At 32.4% G+C, this 14369-nt stretch overlaps 1 protein-coding gene across 1 annotated transcript in view; it reads right to left on the bottom strand.

Moving 5' to 3' along the window:
• The window catches only part of LOC126778831 (extracellular serine/threonine protein kinase four-jointed), a 41579-nt gene extending 35177 nt beyond the window's left edge, over positions 1-6402 (bottom strand). The window contains exon 1 of the mRNA XM_050502532.1: positions 6182-6402. The gene's annotated coding sequence lies outside the window, so the exon portion shown is untranslated. The remainder of the gene's footprint in view (positions 1-6181) is intronic.
• Positions 6403-14369: the final 7967 nt, after the last annotated feature.

Genomic DNA, 14369 nt, shown 5'->3' with positions numbered 1-14369 from the left:
TGCTGGCAATATTTGTAATAGTATTTTTTTTAAATGTATAGATTATGCGCTTGACTGTTATCACACCTGATGGAAAGTGAAGATACAGTCTAAGGAGCGCGCTTGCCTAGAAGATGCCTATTCACTCTTGACTTTATGGTACCCGTATTGTAGGTGGTGGGAAAAACGGAGGTCGTTATTATCATAGCGATGATTATTTACATGCGTTCCCTTAGAAGGAAACAAGGTGAAGGCGTTTCCCTAATTTCTTCTGAATTCGACTTATCTTACTCCGCTATCATTGAACTATAGAGATTTTTTTATTATTTAAGAAGGCAGACGTGCGAATTACGACTTTTGGTAAGTCATTCGCATTCACTAGTGATGTAAATTACACTGGCTGACTCTTCAAACCAAATTACTCAATTAGTTTAAACTAATAATATATTTTTTAACTAAATTCACATAAAAATACATATAATACAATTAAGTTCGTTATTGTTATAATGTCGTGACGAAAGCCTGCATTGGACAAGACTTAAGACATAAATCCATTGACATGACAATAATTTTTACGAGGACTTATAAAATATTTACAATCGTTGTATAAGCAATAAAGGAATGCACAAACAGGCCCTGACGGCCTAGCGGTTAAGACCCCCGAATCTTGTGATTGTGTGTTTAAATCCGGGTGAGCACCGCTGATTATTTATAATTAAAAACATCGTGAGGAAACCTGCATGAGATATATGTGACATAGCCCCATTGGAACAGCGTGGTGGAATAAGATCCTAACCTTCCCAAACGGTGAATCCTTAACCCAATTTAAGCTATTATATGTTAAAACAATTATAACTATAGACGAATTTTATTTCTAATTCAACTTAACTTTATTTCTGTATTTGCGGTAATACGCTTTTTTGTCGCTTATATCCTTTAAATATTATAATTATTATAATCAAAATCCCATGTCACTTTCGGACTTTCGTCTAACAGAATAGCTTTGAAATTCTGAAACACTTCATAGTATTAATTATCTGTGCCAGAAATTACAACTGGTTAATTTTCTTTTGCCATATCTATTTTGACCCAATCATCGACGTATGGCCGTATATCATCCAGACGACACCAGGAATCCACTCCCATGAAAAGCAATAACATCCCAGGGAGACATCGATAATCCTAAAGTTTTGACCGTAAGCGTTTTATCTGGAGATAAAAACATGCAAGCATCCAAATTATAAAAAAAAAAAACAAAACACAGAACACGTCATTGGAGATATGATTATTTGAGCTTACAAAATAAATAAATAAATGATCCCTTACAAAGGCCGTTAAGCTTTTATTCATTCCTTTGTCCTTCCTTATAACCATCCACAAACAAGTTTTTGTCAACAGTCATTATCTATGGTTCAACATTTATTGTCTATTCTAGATTTTGCGAAAGCCTTAACTGGTTTTATTATCTACAATTACGTAAACTTCAAACAATGCCTTGATCTGATATTAAAATGAATCATACTCTATTTCTAATACTATCTCTGTATTCATAATAACTATACAAGATAACAACGAAAGACCCGACTGGGGTTAAATAAATTAACAATTTTATGTACACAATAGACGCAATAATTTATGTTAGCTTATGTTATTTATAGCTTATTAAATATTTCTTATTTATTAAGCAGTAGTAACTTTGAATTAAATTTATATCCAAAAGTACTCGCAACAGTATTTATTATATTAAGTGAAGTATATTTTGATCTGATTTGATTATAATTATAAATCAATGAGACATTGAAACAAAAATGTCCTTTAAAACAAGTATAAACAAAGTTTTTTTTTAATACTTTACAAAAGGTATGATAAAATACCTTTGACAATGTCATCTATATGAAGAATACGAAGTTACAGATTAAAAATACTAATAAATCAGATGACATAATTAAAACGTAACTAAACTAATGATTAATAATATATTTAAAATTCCTTAGATAAAGGAAATACATCAATTCAAAATTGTTGTATAATTTACGATAGAATCTTTATTTTTAAAACTTTTATTTAACTGGCAATGTTTGTTAGTTTGTTTAGGTCAAATTCAATTAGAACTGCTTCCTCTTTTACGGAGTTGAGTTGTAGGTTCAGTTCAGTCTAGACCCAGATTGGTTCGATAAGTGCTCCCCAACGATCAACAGCATAAGCTCATTTTTTTTATTAATAGCTTTCTTTTAAATAATTATTTTAGGCAAAGGTCAAAGATTATAAGGGTCAAACAAACTATTGGTGGCTTGAATTTATTATTATTGTAGAGCAATATCGAAACCGAAAAGAGCATAATCGTGATTGTAAGGGACACGCGACATTGACTATAATAATCATAACGTTTAAGGGATACAAGCATCAAAATGGCGTATCGGCGTAAGTTTTTTATTTTTATTATAGTATAGGTAGGCCGACGAGCATATGGGCCACCTGATGGTAAGTGGTCACCAATGCCCATAGACATTGGCATTGTAAGAATTTTTAACATGAAAGTAAGTAACGTTTGTACTGAAAATACTAACTACATATTTGAAAAATCTTATTGATTTCTTTGACGCTAAAAATAGGTGATAGCTATTAGAAACATGCAGATTTCCTCACGATGCTTTCCTTCACCGCCGAGCATGAGATAAAATCAGTGTCTGGATTTGAACCTCCAATCATCGCTTAAGACTCACGCGTTCTAACTACAAAACCTCCTTAAAAAGGTAGGTGCTTAACCCAGCAGTGGAACATTCTCAGGTTATTTTTTTTTTTAATAATTTACCTAATTAGAATAAATAGATAAAGTACATCCAATCAAATTAAACAACCCCGCAATTATTACTTAGAAATCATTACAAAATTATCTTATATATATAAAACGATCTGTCCACTTTATTACCTGAGATAATATTGCAAGTAAGTTTATCTCGCAATATAAAGAAAGAGACGAACTTCATCGAAATTGATAAAGCCGTATGCGGAGTTATCTCGTACATTTATAACGAACTTTCGATGTCACTAAACAATATTGAATCTTCGCAAATATCCAGTAACTCACCATTTAAGATTTGTAAGAATATATGTGTGTATGTGTGTGTGGCTGTGTGTGTGTGAGATAATAAATGAAAACAAAATAATTCAAATACTTCTATTCTACAAGTACTTATTCGTATCACGATCAAACACTACCATTACAAATTCGTAGAAGTTTTTAAACGAGATTCAGCAATTACTCAATCCATGCTTATAGTTAGATATATATTTAGATTTACTTATAAGATATTTTTTATAACTTGATGAAGCTTGCGCTTAGTAGCAACTATATATACATAAAATTATAACCGACTGACTGACTTACATATCAACGCTACTAGGGCTAACGCCATGACAATTTGGATTCTTTTTAGACAGGAGGTTAGCACAAACGAGGTATTTTTGAAAATTTAACCCCTAAAATAGTAATAAAGGGGATGAAAGTTTGTATGAAAATGAATTATTACGTGAGCGAAACGCTTTTAAAGTGCTAGTGTATATTTTTTTTTATAGCGTAGGAAGGTGGACGAGCATATGGGCCACCTGATGGTAATTGGTCACCAAACGCCCTTAGACATTGGCATTGTAAGAAATGTCAACCATCGCTTATAGCCAATGCGCCACCAACCTTGGGAACTAAGATTTTATGTCCCTTGTGCCTGTAATTACACTGACTCACTCACCCTTCAAACCGGAACACAACAATATCAAGTATTGCTGTTTTGCGGTAGAATATCTGATAAGTGGGTGGTACCTACCCAGACGAGCTTGCACAAAGCCCTACCACCAGTAAAAAATATATATAAAAAGTTAAAAAGCTACCGTACAAATCATGCGCGTCTTCCCATTTCAATCGCTTTTCCGATTCTATGGTCGAAACCAAGTTTCCAGTCACCAGTGGAAGCAATACGGGGCGTTGGCTTAAAAATGCTTTTCACTTTAACTTCCAATATAGACACTTAGATAAACATTGTTATCAGTGCATTGGTCATTGACAGTACTTAAGTTAGCAATAACTTAACAAGATATATTGACAATGGTGACCTCATACCGCCTCGTAGCAAGTATTCGTTTAAAAGTTAAGTAACAACATATTCCAATGCTGCCCTTCACTCGCCACCGTTTAATTGTATTATACTATATGTACACAAAACTGTTATATAATTGCTAGAAAAGAGTAATCAGTGAGTTTCTTCTCAGTGGAATCTACATTCCGAAATGGTAGTGGTACCACCACTTTGGTTAAATATAATCCTGTTAAATGACAATACAAAAGCATAATTGAATAATGTGTATTTCAATGTTAATTGTTGATATTTCCTAATACGTAATTTCCGACCCAGTAAGGCTATTCTGTAAGAAAAAAACTCGAGACTCGCCACAGAAAACTATCGTAATTCGTCAGTAAATGATATGCGACATTGACCATAACAATTATAACATAACAAAAATAAACGCATCAAAATACTATATCACCATAAATCGGTTGTTAATATTTTCACGGGTGATGAAGTGATTTCTTACGGAACACCACTGAATTTACATTATGTCGTAACGACATTTGTCACGACAAACATATCGTATGTGTATTGGCGTATTTAGCACCGTTCACATTCATGGTATCGCGATAACACTATTAGCCCACGACACTTTTATTATATCTTCTGCTACGACATCTTTATTATTAAAATACTTACCAAACGATTGTGTGCTTGCTATCAATAAAATGGCAATGTGAGCAATAAGCACAATCAATCGGTCAACACTTCCAAAGCTTCCAAAGGTCTCCCATAGCTGTGTGACCGGCTCCCCAGTTGAAACATTGAGCAAATTCCTTCTAAGAGCGTACTTAACAAATTAATTTCAAAACACAGCTAAAAGCTAGTTTGGAATTCAGGACTTGTATAAGAATTGTTAACAAAACTTGTATATATATAAATTAATAAATAAAAGTAGCTTTATCTTACGTATTCTAAATGTAATCTAAGTTGACTGCCTCGTTGGTCTATTGCCGCAAATCCATATGTCACAGTGTTTACGCTACCATACTCCGGAAAGCAGGGTAAGTCCTGCGCCTAAACTAATAAAATAGAATGTGTTCTTATACACACTTGTGCACTACAATGTCCGGCATCGTTGACTAATTATTCTTAATAATAGCCGCCTTGGCTGAAATCGATCGAGGCCTTTGTCATATTATCAAAATGAGTAAAAATTTCTCACACATCGATATATTAATATACGATTATATACTCACTTACTCATAAAATAAACAATTAAGCACTAAAGTTTTCATGGTTATTTTGAGTCTGAGAATGATTAAGATTTGCATTAAGATACGGCAACCTCCATTTTGTGACATTTGCGACAAATTATGCCCTCATGATAACTAATATCCATCGAGCCACGAACAAACATTTATATAATAAGTGAATTAATAACCAATATTACAATTATTCAAAATCACAAAATAAAGGGACAATTAATATAAAAAAGGAAATGTAATTCGTGTTGTTAATCTATCAAAACTACAAACATATTTATAAATTGTCTAGGATTCTATCAGTGTTACCAGTTTAACTTAATTTAGAAATTGATAAACTTAAATAAAAGTAAAACTTTGTTACATTAACGTTTCTCGTTATAGCTTATTTCACATAAATTTCAATGTATATTTGATTTAAATTATACCTCAATCCATCGAAAGTTTCTTTGACTTGTATTTCGCTTTTATATAAAAATTATGTTAATTTTCGAATAACACATATAGAATATATTTAAATTATTATGTATATTAACTTGCTATTTATGAAGTTAAATATATGTGTTATGGCTTCAATTTATTTGGTACGAAAGTATAATAACAAGATAGGTAAATTATATATACAAAATATATGATATATAGATTTTAATGTCGACTGTGCTTCCACATTAACATACTAAGCTTTGTTTTAGGCGGATATTATATTGTAGCATACCTTACAGTTATGTTTCCATATTTATAATTGAGTTGTAAAATTTTACTTTAGATTTTGTCTCATTATTTCATTACTAATAAATTATTTTAAAATAATAACATATTATACACATATCAAAATATATAATAATATTACAATATAGTAAATAGACAAATACGAACCGTTTTTCATAGATCTGCGACACGAAATCCCAAAACACGAAAACACAAAATTTTAACACAAAACACTCAAAAGAATTCCTCGAACAATCATACGTTATTTATATTGTTATATTATTTGCATCACACAATAAATAAGTCAATAAAATTAACGATAGCACTAAATTACAGTTTTTACAATGAAAAAATTATACGTTTTATATCGAACAAAGTATACGACCGTCTACGACGACGTCTCGTTCAAGACTGTTTAAAGTAAAAACATGCACGCCTGAATAAAAGATCTTCTGTTTCTCTCTTGTGCTATGTGGTGGATGTGCGTGAGGGAGACAGCTAGAATGGCATGCATTATGGTAGTGTCTCGTTTGACTTTTTTCCGATGATTTCTTTGAACGATCGAGCGCTGGTTCTATAGATCATTATAGTAAGCGTGAGTTATGCTCCTGAACAGTGATTCATTGATAGGGCTGTTAGTTATAAAATTATAGTATTTGCTTTGAATCTAATAAATTGATGGCGATACGGCGTGTTTTATCGTTTTAGGCTTATTCAATTATACAAAACGTCTATTTTATTTTGAAACTATGTAATATGTAGGTATAAATAATGTATATCGATTTTATTAAATGTTTTAAATTTGAATTTTAAAGTTTTTTGGTACAAAATAGATTAAAAAAAAGTTTTTATATTAAATTATTACCGTTTTTATAATCGCTCTACATTGAATCATTAAAATTACACATTCAATGGCAACATATTAAATATTATTAATAAAAACTGTCCGTGTGTCCGACGTTATCGCCTAAAGCGATGGACCGATTTAAATAAAACTTTGCACTTGGCATTTCATACGAATACCTTTTTTTCAATTTCTCGACTAAATAAAAATATGGCGTTTCATTGTATGTTGTATTTTTTTTTAAATATTTATGTGTTAAGGGCTACACAAACGGTCGCTCTTAGGTTTTCCAAAGATATTAATATTTTTTTCTTAAATTCATTAAGTGGCGTCCGTATAATCTTTATAGATAGATAGAATGTTATAACAAACAAGACATTGACCTACAGAAATACATATTAACCAAGTAAATAAGAAAAATATATACATAACTAAACACATAATACACACATAAAAAGGAAACAAAGTTTCTAGACCTTGAGATAAGATCATTGTCTATTTATTCAATTAGTATTAAATATGTAAATCAAATAATACACCCGAAGGTTCTACCCACTCATCCGGGCCGGCATTGGAGGTGACCACTTACCATCAGGTGGCTCATTTGCCCGTCCGCCTACCTATTTAAAAAATAACTTTATTTAGCAAAAATAAGTCTTATATTGTTTTTTTTCCCTCTAATAATATTATATGTGTTGTAGTAATTTTATTTAAATCTATGGTTATTAAGCGAAAGGGAGATTATAAAAAAGGATAGACGATGTGACATTACATGCAGAAAAGGAGAAGAACAGCTTATGAATAGAGATAGAAATGAATGGAGAGCTATATTTCTTATATGTGTATATACATTACTTGCTGGTGGCAGATTTCAATTTGACACAGAACTGTCACATGAAAATTCAAAAGTGTTTGATTTGGCTTGATTTCTGCGATCAGCGGGGTTCGTATTTATTGATTTTGATAAAGAGCATATTAGTTTAACTATATTTAATTTCTGAAAAACAGTAGCTTTGTATTTGATTTATACATGGAGTGCTGTTTATAATGATTGCCGATTTATATGTTATGATTTATTTGACGAGCTGGTTGGCGTAGTTGGTAGATACTTCCCTTTCACGCCGAAGATTGTGGGTTCGATTCCCACCCAGGACAGACATTTGTGTGCATGAACATGTCTGTTTGTCCTGAGTCTGGGTGTAATTATCTATATAAGTATGTATTTACAAAAGAAAAGTAGTATATGTAGTCTATCAGTTGTCTGGTTTCCATAGCACAAGCTTAATTTGGGATCAGATGGAAATGTGTGAAAAATGTCCCAAGATATTATTATTATTATTATTATTATAAATGCATGCTGAAAGTGTGTACACTCCCGTGCCTCGGTGCGCACGTAAAGCCGTTGGTCCTGCGCCTGAACTCTTGCCGGTCGTGTCAGAACGCCGTTCCATCGGATTATGAGAGTTAGGGAATAGAGAGTGCACCTGTCTTGGCGCACACACTTGTGCACTATAATATCTCCTGCGCAGTTGGCTAATGTCTCTTGAGATTGGTCGTCGGGGCCGAAATCGGTCTGGAGGACATTATTATTATTATTATACATTATATACTTTTAAGTAGACTCTGACAAGCATATGAAACAGTAGACGTAATGTTAAGTGCTACTGATTTAGGATATAGATTGTACCGAAAAGAACCTTCAAGGATATATTCCCTCATTATTACAAACTATTTTTCATAATTCAAAATCATGTTATCCATATATATATAAATCGCCGTATCAGTAGAGATAAAAGCTAAATCCATCTTGTATTACAATTCAAACGTAATTAAAATTACGGCGATCCATTGATGACGTCCAACCACGATATATGGCAGTCCGTTTGACGTATCGCCAAAGTGACATAATAACAAAAAGTCTGCTATCACTCTCGTCTAAAATTTAATAATCTAAATATAATAACTGTACATAGTATCTTATCATATATACAGTAACAGCCTGTGAATGTCCCACTGCTGGGCTAAGGCCTCCTCTCCCTTTTTGAGAAGGTATAGAGGTTATTCCACCACGCTGCTTCAATGCGGGTTAGTGAAATACACACGTAGCAGAATTTCAATGAAATCGGACACATGCAGATTTCCTCACGATGTTTTCCTTCACCGTCAAGCACGAGATGAATTATAACACACAAATTACGCACATGAAAATTCAGTGGTGCATGCTCAGGTTTGAACCCACGATCATCGGTTAAGATTCACGCGTTCTAACCACTAGGACATCTCGGCTATATACTACTGTACTGTACTATTATATATCATATATATTAGTACTTAAACTGAATAAGTATGTTTTCAAAAAACTATATATGTGAGCACAATAACACTAACTGACTTAGCACGAGACTAAGTATTTATGCAAATCCTATCCAAAATAAATTATGAATCATTTTAAATTTGTAATCGAAGTTTTCAACTAAATAATTAAAAAAATAAATTAAATTAAAAAATTAAAGAGGTTATTTTCAATGAATTTTGCTCGTACGATATACGAATGGACAGCTAGTAAACGTATACAATTAAAAGAAAAAAAACTGGTTCACACTTCTGGTGACCAAAGAGCTTTCGCTTATTTAGCCCAAAGGCTGAGTCTAGCGATGCAGAGAGGCAATAGTGCCAGCGTCTTGGGTACAATGCCACAGGACAATCTTTTAGACGACGTGTTTTTGCTTTAAATTTGTAATGTGTATTTTGTTCTTTCTTTTTATTTTTATTTTGTATATTTTAAAAATGTCTGTACATCTCATCATGAAGTAATTTATTAAAATTAAAAGTATATTATCCAGTTCGACAATCAATGAATACTAACTTCTAAGTATTTATCTTTTACTACTGTTCCTCCAGATATAAAAATAAGATCAAAGTCGTTATTAGTCAATATATTAAAAAAAAAAAACAAAAAGAAAAATGGTTGACAACATAAAAAAGTAACGCTTGTGAACGTCCCACAACTGGGCTAAGGGTCTCCCTTTGAGAAGACTTGGAGCTAAGTCACTGCACCAATGGGTAACAGATGCAGGCTCCCTCGCGATATTTTTATTCGCCGAGCATTATAAACACATAAGCACGTCAAAGTCCAGTCCAGTTGCTCGGGTTTGAGCACGCAATCTTCAATTAACAATCACTTGTTCTAGCAAATAAGGGATATTAATGAAATATCATTTTTTAATTCCAATATAAGATTAAATTACATACAAACATACATTCCTTTTTAAAACGAAAATTCGAACCCAGGACTTGAAAACTACTACACAACGACACTTTTTAATTGATATTTATAGACTTATACAATATAAAATACATATAAATAATATCCCAAACTAAGCAAAGCTTCTACTATGGAAACCAGACAACTGATATACTACATATACTTCTTTTCTTTTGTAAATACATACTTATATAGATAATTACACACAGACTCAGGACAAACAGACATGTTCATGCACACAAATGTCTGTCCTTGGTGTGAATCGAACACACAACCTTCGACTTGAAAGGCAAGTATCTACCAACCACGCCAACCGGCCCAAATGTTTTACTCTTATTAATAATATTGTTATAAATAAGTTATTTTACGCGGACGAAGTCAGATTACTAAGCTAATATAATAATAGTTAATTATATTGTAATTAAAGATCACTTTAATACAACCTCCAATCAAACAGAATACTGTTCAAAGGGTTTTCATTAAAATTCCTCCGAAATAAAATTTTAATACGCGAAAAGCCAATACATTATACAATACTCCATGTTTTTTTTATATTTATTTTCCAAATCTAATTATAACAATGAATTGGGAATACGCAATAATGATTGATGACTTAGGCTCCGTTCATATTGTCGGCGAAAATATCGTTATTTTGATTGACGAGAAAAAATTACAAAAAAACGTGTTAGGCTAAATATTTTAGTAAAAAAAAAATAATGAAAAAATATTGAATAGTTCACATGACGCGTCCTTATAATGGTTTTTAAAATTGTTTTTATTATTTTAAGTTAATTATGTTTTTTTTTAATAAAGAAGGCATACAGATTAAATAACTTGCCTGGCTGATTACGCAATACCTTTGTCATTAAACAGAACATATTATGTTCCTTGGCGCTTAAGTCATCTTATGCTCAGCGGATTTACGACGTAATAAGACCTGCATATCATCAGCTATTCTGACATATATATCACTCACAGTGAGGCAGCGTTACAAACTCCTCAAGATATTTTCTTTAATAGTAATAACACATCCTATATGAGACATATAGGATGTGTTATTTTTTCCTTTTTTATTGACTAACTTACTCACTTGGGATTATTAAGATTTGGACAAAGCTTAAATATTTTCCACTTGTGAACAAGTCCTTACGTGCCAGGTGTAAAATCCATCATAACAACAATGTTAATTTGCGCCGGCGCAGGGATGATTACGACGCCTCAGTTTTGGGGGGAAAATGGAAAAAAAGATCGCACACCGGTTGATGAACCTTTAGACTGATTTGACGAGATATGCATAATCTTTTAAATAACTTCATACATACATACATACATACATACATACATACATACATACATACATACATACAGATAATATGTAACCTTAAATATATTAAAACATATTTTTGATATAAGTCATGATGATTATTTAGGAAATTAAGGAGAATGCTGTTTTATATTCGAATGATTGGGTTATCTATATAAATAGTATGGCCCAGTGGTACGAACGCGTGTAATTTGTGATTGTAATTCATCTCGTGACGGTGAAGGAAAACATCGTGTGGAAACCTGCATGTGTCTAATTTCACTGATATTCTGCCACATGTGTATTTTACCAGCCCGCATTAGGGCAGCGTGGTGCTAACCTTTTCAAAAAGGGAGAGGAGGCCTTAGCCCGGCAGTGGGACATTCACAGACTGTTACTATACTTAGTATGTTATGTGATAATATATCCTTATAAGCCTATTTCACAACAAGAGCTCACGTTGTTTAACTTGGAAGTCTTATGCATTTATGTGTACTAATTTATATTTTTATATGTAAGGAAAAATGTAATAACAATCGTATGTCTATTGAAGCGTAAATAGCACAATGGTTAACGAGCCTAGCGATGTAAAAAGTCGCAAGTTCGTTCCTGACCTCTTCGTCTACTGTCGTCATTCCTAACACGAGCTTGCAATTGAAGGATTAAATAAAAATACATATTATTATTTTCCTTAAAGTTTATATTGCTAATATACTTAAGTGATTTAAGGGGTTTTAGCCGAGGTGACCCTGGAGGCTAGAATATGTGAATATTTTAAGGTATATCGTATAGGAAATACGTCATCCCGTCAGAGGTGGCTCATAAAATAAACCGTGTGATATTGTTATATGAACAGCAGTGCCATTCTGTAAGAACTAACTTCATTACTCACCCATGAAATGTTGACAACCGACTTATATTATTTTCAGGTACCTATCGATGTTACCATTCACTGATCACATGTTCTACCGCCAAACAGCAATAATTTGTAGTGTTTTGTTACGGTTTGTAAGTTGAGTGAGCCAGTGTACCTACAAGCACTAGGGATATAAAACTTTAGTCCCCAATGTTGATAGCGTATTTGCTATGTAAGGAATGGAAAATATTTCTTACATATCCAATGTCTACTAGCGGTGGTAGCCACTTACCATTATAAAGAGGATACCAGTAGTTGTGTCAATAATAGGAACCTCTTTCAATCAACAGCCATTGGTAGTCCACTACTGAACATAGGCCTTCCCCATCCTGTCGGTACCCGCCCTTCTTAAGGTCATCGGTCCACCTGGCTGGAAGGCGCCCTACGCTGCGTTTGCCGACAGTCTCCACTCTAGGACTCGTCTGCTCCTATATATCAATAGAATCCTCTTATCTTTCATGAATGAGGAGTATCCCAATAGTGGGACATTTATGGATTTCACCCAAAGAAAAGGCAGTTATATTAAAAAAAAAACAACATCCGACTATCAGATTTTGTTAAACAAACAAAATTGATGTTTTGAAAAAGACAAAACGTATGTTAAGCACTGATAAATCAATAAACGATACGAGTCCAACTCTCCATGACGTACAACAATTATATGGGGGTTTATGAGAAAAAAACCCATACATACATCATTAACTAGCCTCGAACTACGGCATTCCTGACGGGGGAATGTCTTAACATTGCTTATTAAGGAGAAGATGTTAAAAAAACATACGTTTATATAAATATCAACTTAATATTATTTATTATTACATAATTACTGACATTAAGAAATTGGTAGTTTATGTGATTTTTCGTAACGTATAACTGACATACATTATTATGATAGTAAGTTTTGTTTAGTTAAATGTAATATATTTTATTTTTTAATATGATATTTATATTATTTTCATCTTTCAATTTAATTTATAATATTTTAGTAAATTTTAAAATAATACGATTCACTTCAACTATACATGTAGTAACTTATAAATTGTATTGTATGTACTTAACAAATAAATACATCATTAAAATATATACTTATATGTTATTTAAATGTCTGAGATTAATATTGCTATAAATATTTTTAGAGTCTTGATGTAAATTAATAATTATTGTCAGAATAAACAACGAAACGAAAGCGGAAATAGAGAATTTATGCTTATGGTACGTAAATAGCTTGAAATTTAATTGTCTATGGTCAAGCTTTCTCGCAAACATTGAAACGGCAAACATAACCTTATATTTTTATTGTTTTTATATATACACATGAATATATACAACAGTAATATCGATTGTTATATAGAAGTTGATACGCAGTGCCATCTATCGGCGAATCACAACAAATTGGATAAATCTTCTCCATGAAAAATTACATACATATGAATGTACATAAACATATCACGAATCAATCGTATATAATCCACCACAATAGCTTGATGGTAGAATATGGTCAGTGAATCTAAGCGCTGTCATATAAAAATTCAAAACAAAATTAACGAAAAAGTTTGTCGTTAAAATACTTATCATAACTACACAACCAATCAACATGAAATTGCATACATTGTCAGGGGTAAAAATAAATATTGTAACTACCACCGGTCCCCCCCTCCCTACCTATATTTCAAGTCATAGCTAGGTATTCTGTATGAGTCCAATAGAACCACCATGCCCATGCTATCATTAATTATTAATATTGAGGTTTTAAAACCAAACGGTTAGTTGAAAGAGGACTTGACAAACTATCGAAGGATCTTCAGGAAAGGATATTCTGGATAGCTTCCACTTATCACATAGTGAACCACCAAATATCAATGCTTAGTATTGTTGTGTTTAGGTTTGAAGGATGAGTGGGCTATTGTAACTACAGGCACAAGGGTCATTAGATCGCAAGGTTGGTGACGCATTGACTAAGGAATGGTTAATTGTGGAATGGTGAAAATATTTTTTCCAGTCCAAATGTCTGTAGGCGATGCTTACCAT

Source organism: Nymphalis io, chromosome 27 (genome assembly GCF_905147045.1).
Source record: "Nymphalis io chromosome 27, ilAglIoxx1.1, whole genome shotgun sequence".
NCBI lineage: Eukaryota > Metazoa > Arthropoda > Insecta > Lepidoptera > Nymphalidae > Nymphalis > Nymphalis io.
This window is presented reverse-complemented; position numbering and strand designations above follow the sequence as displayed.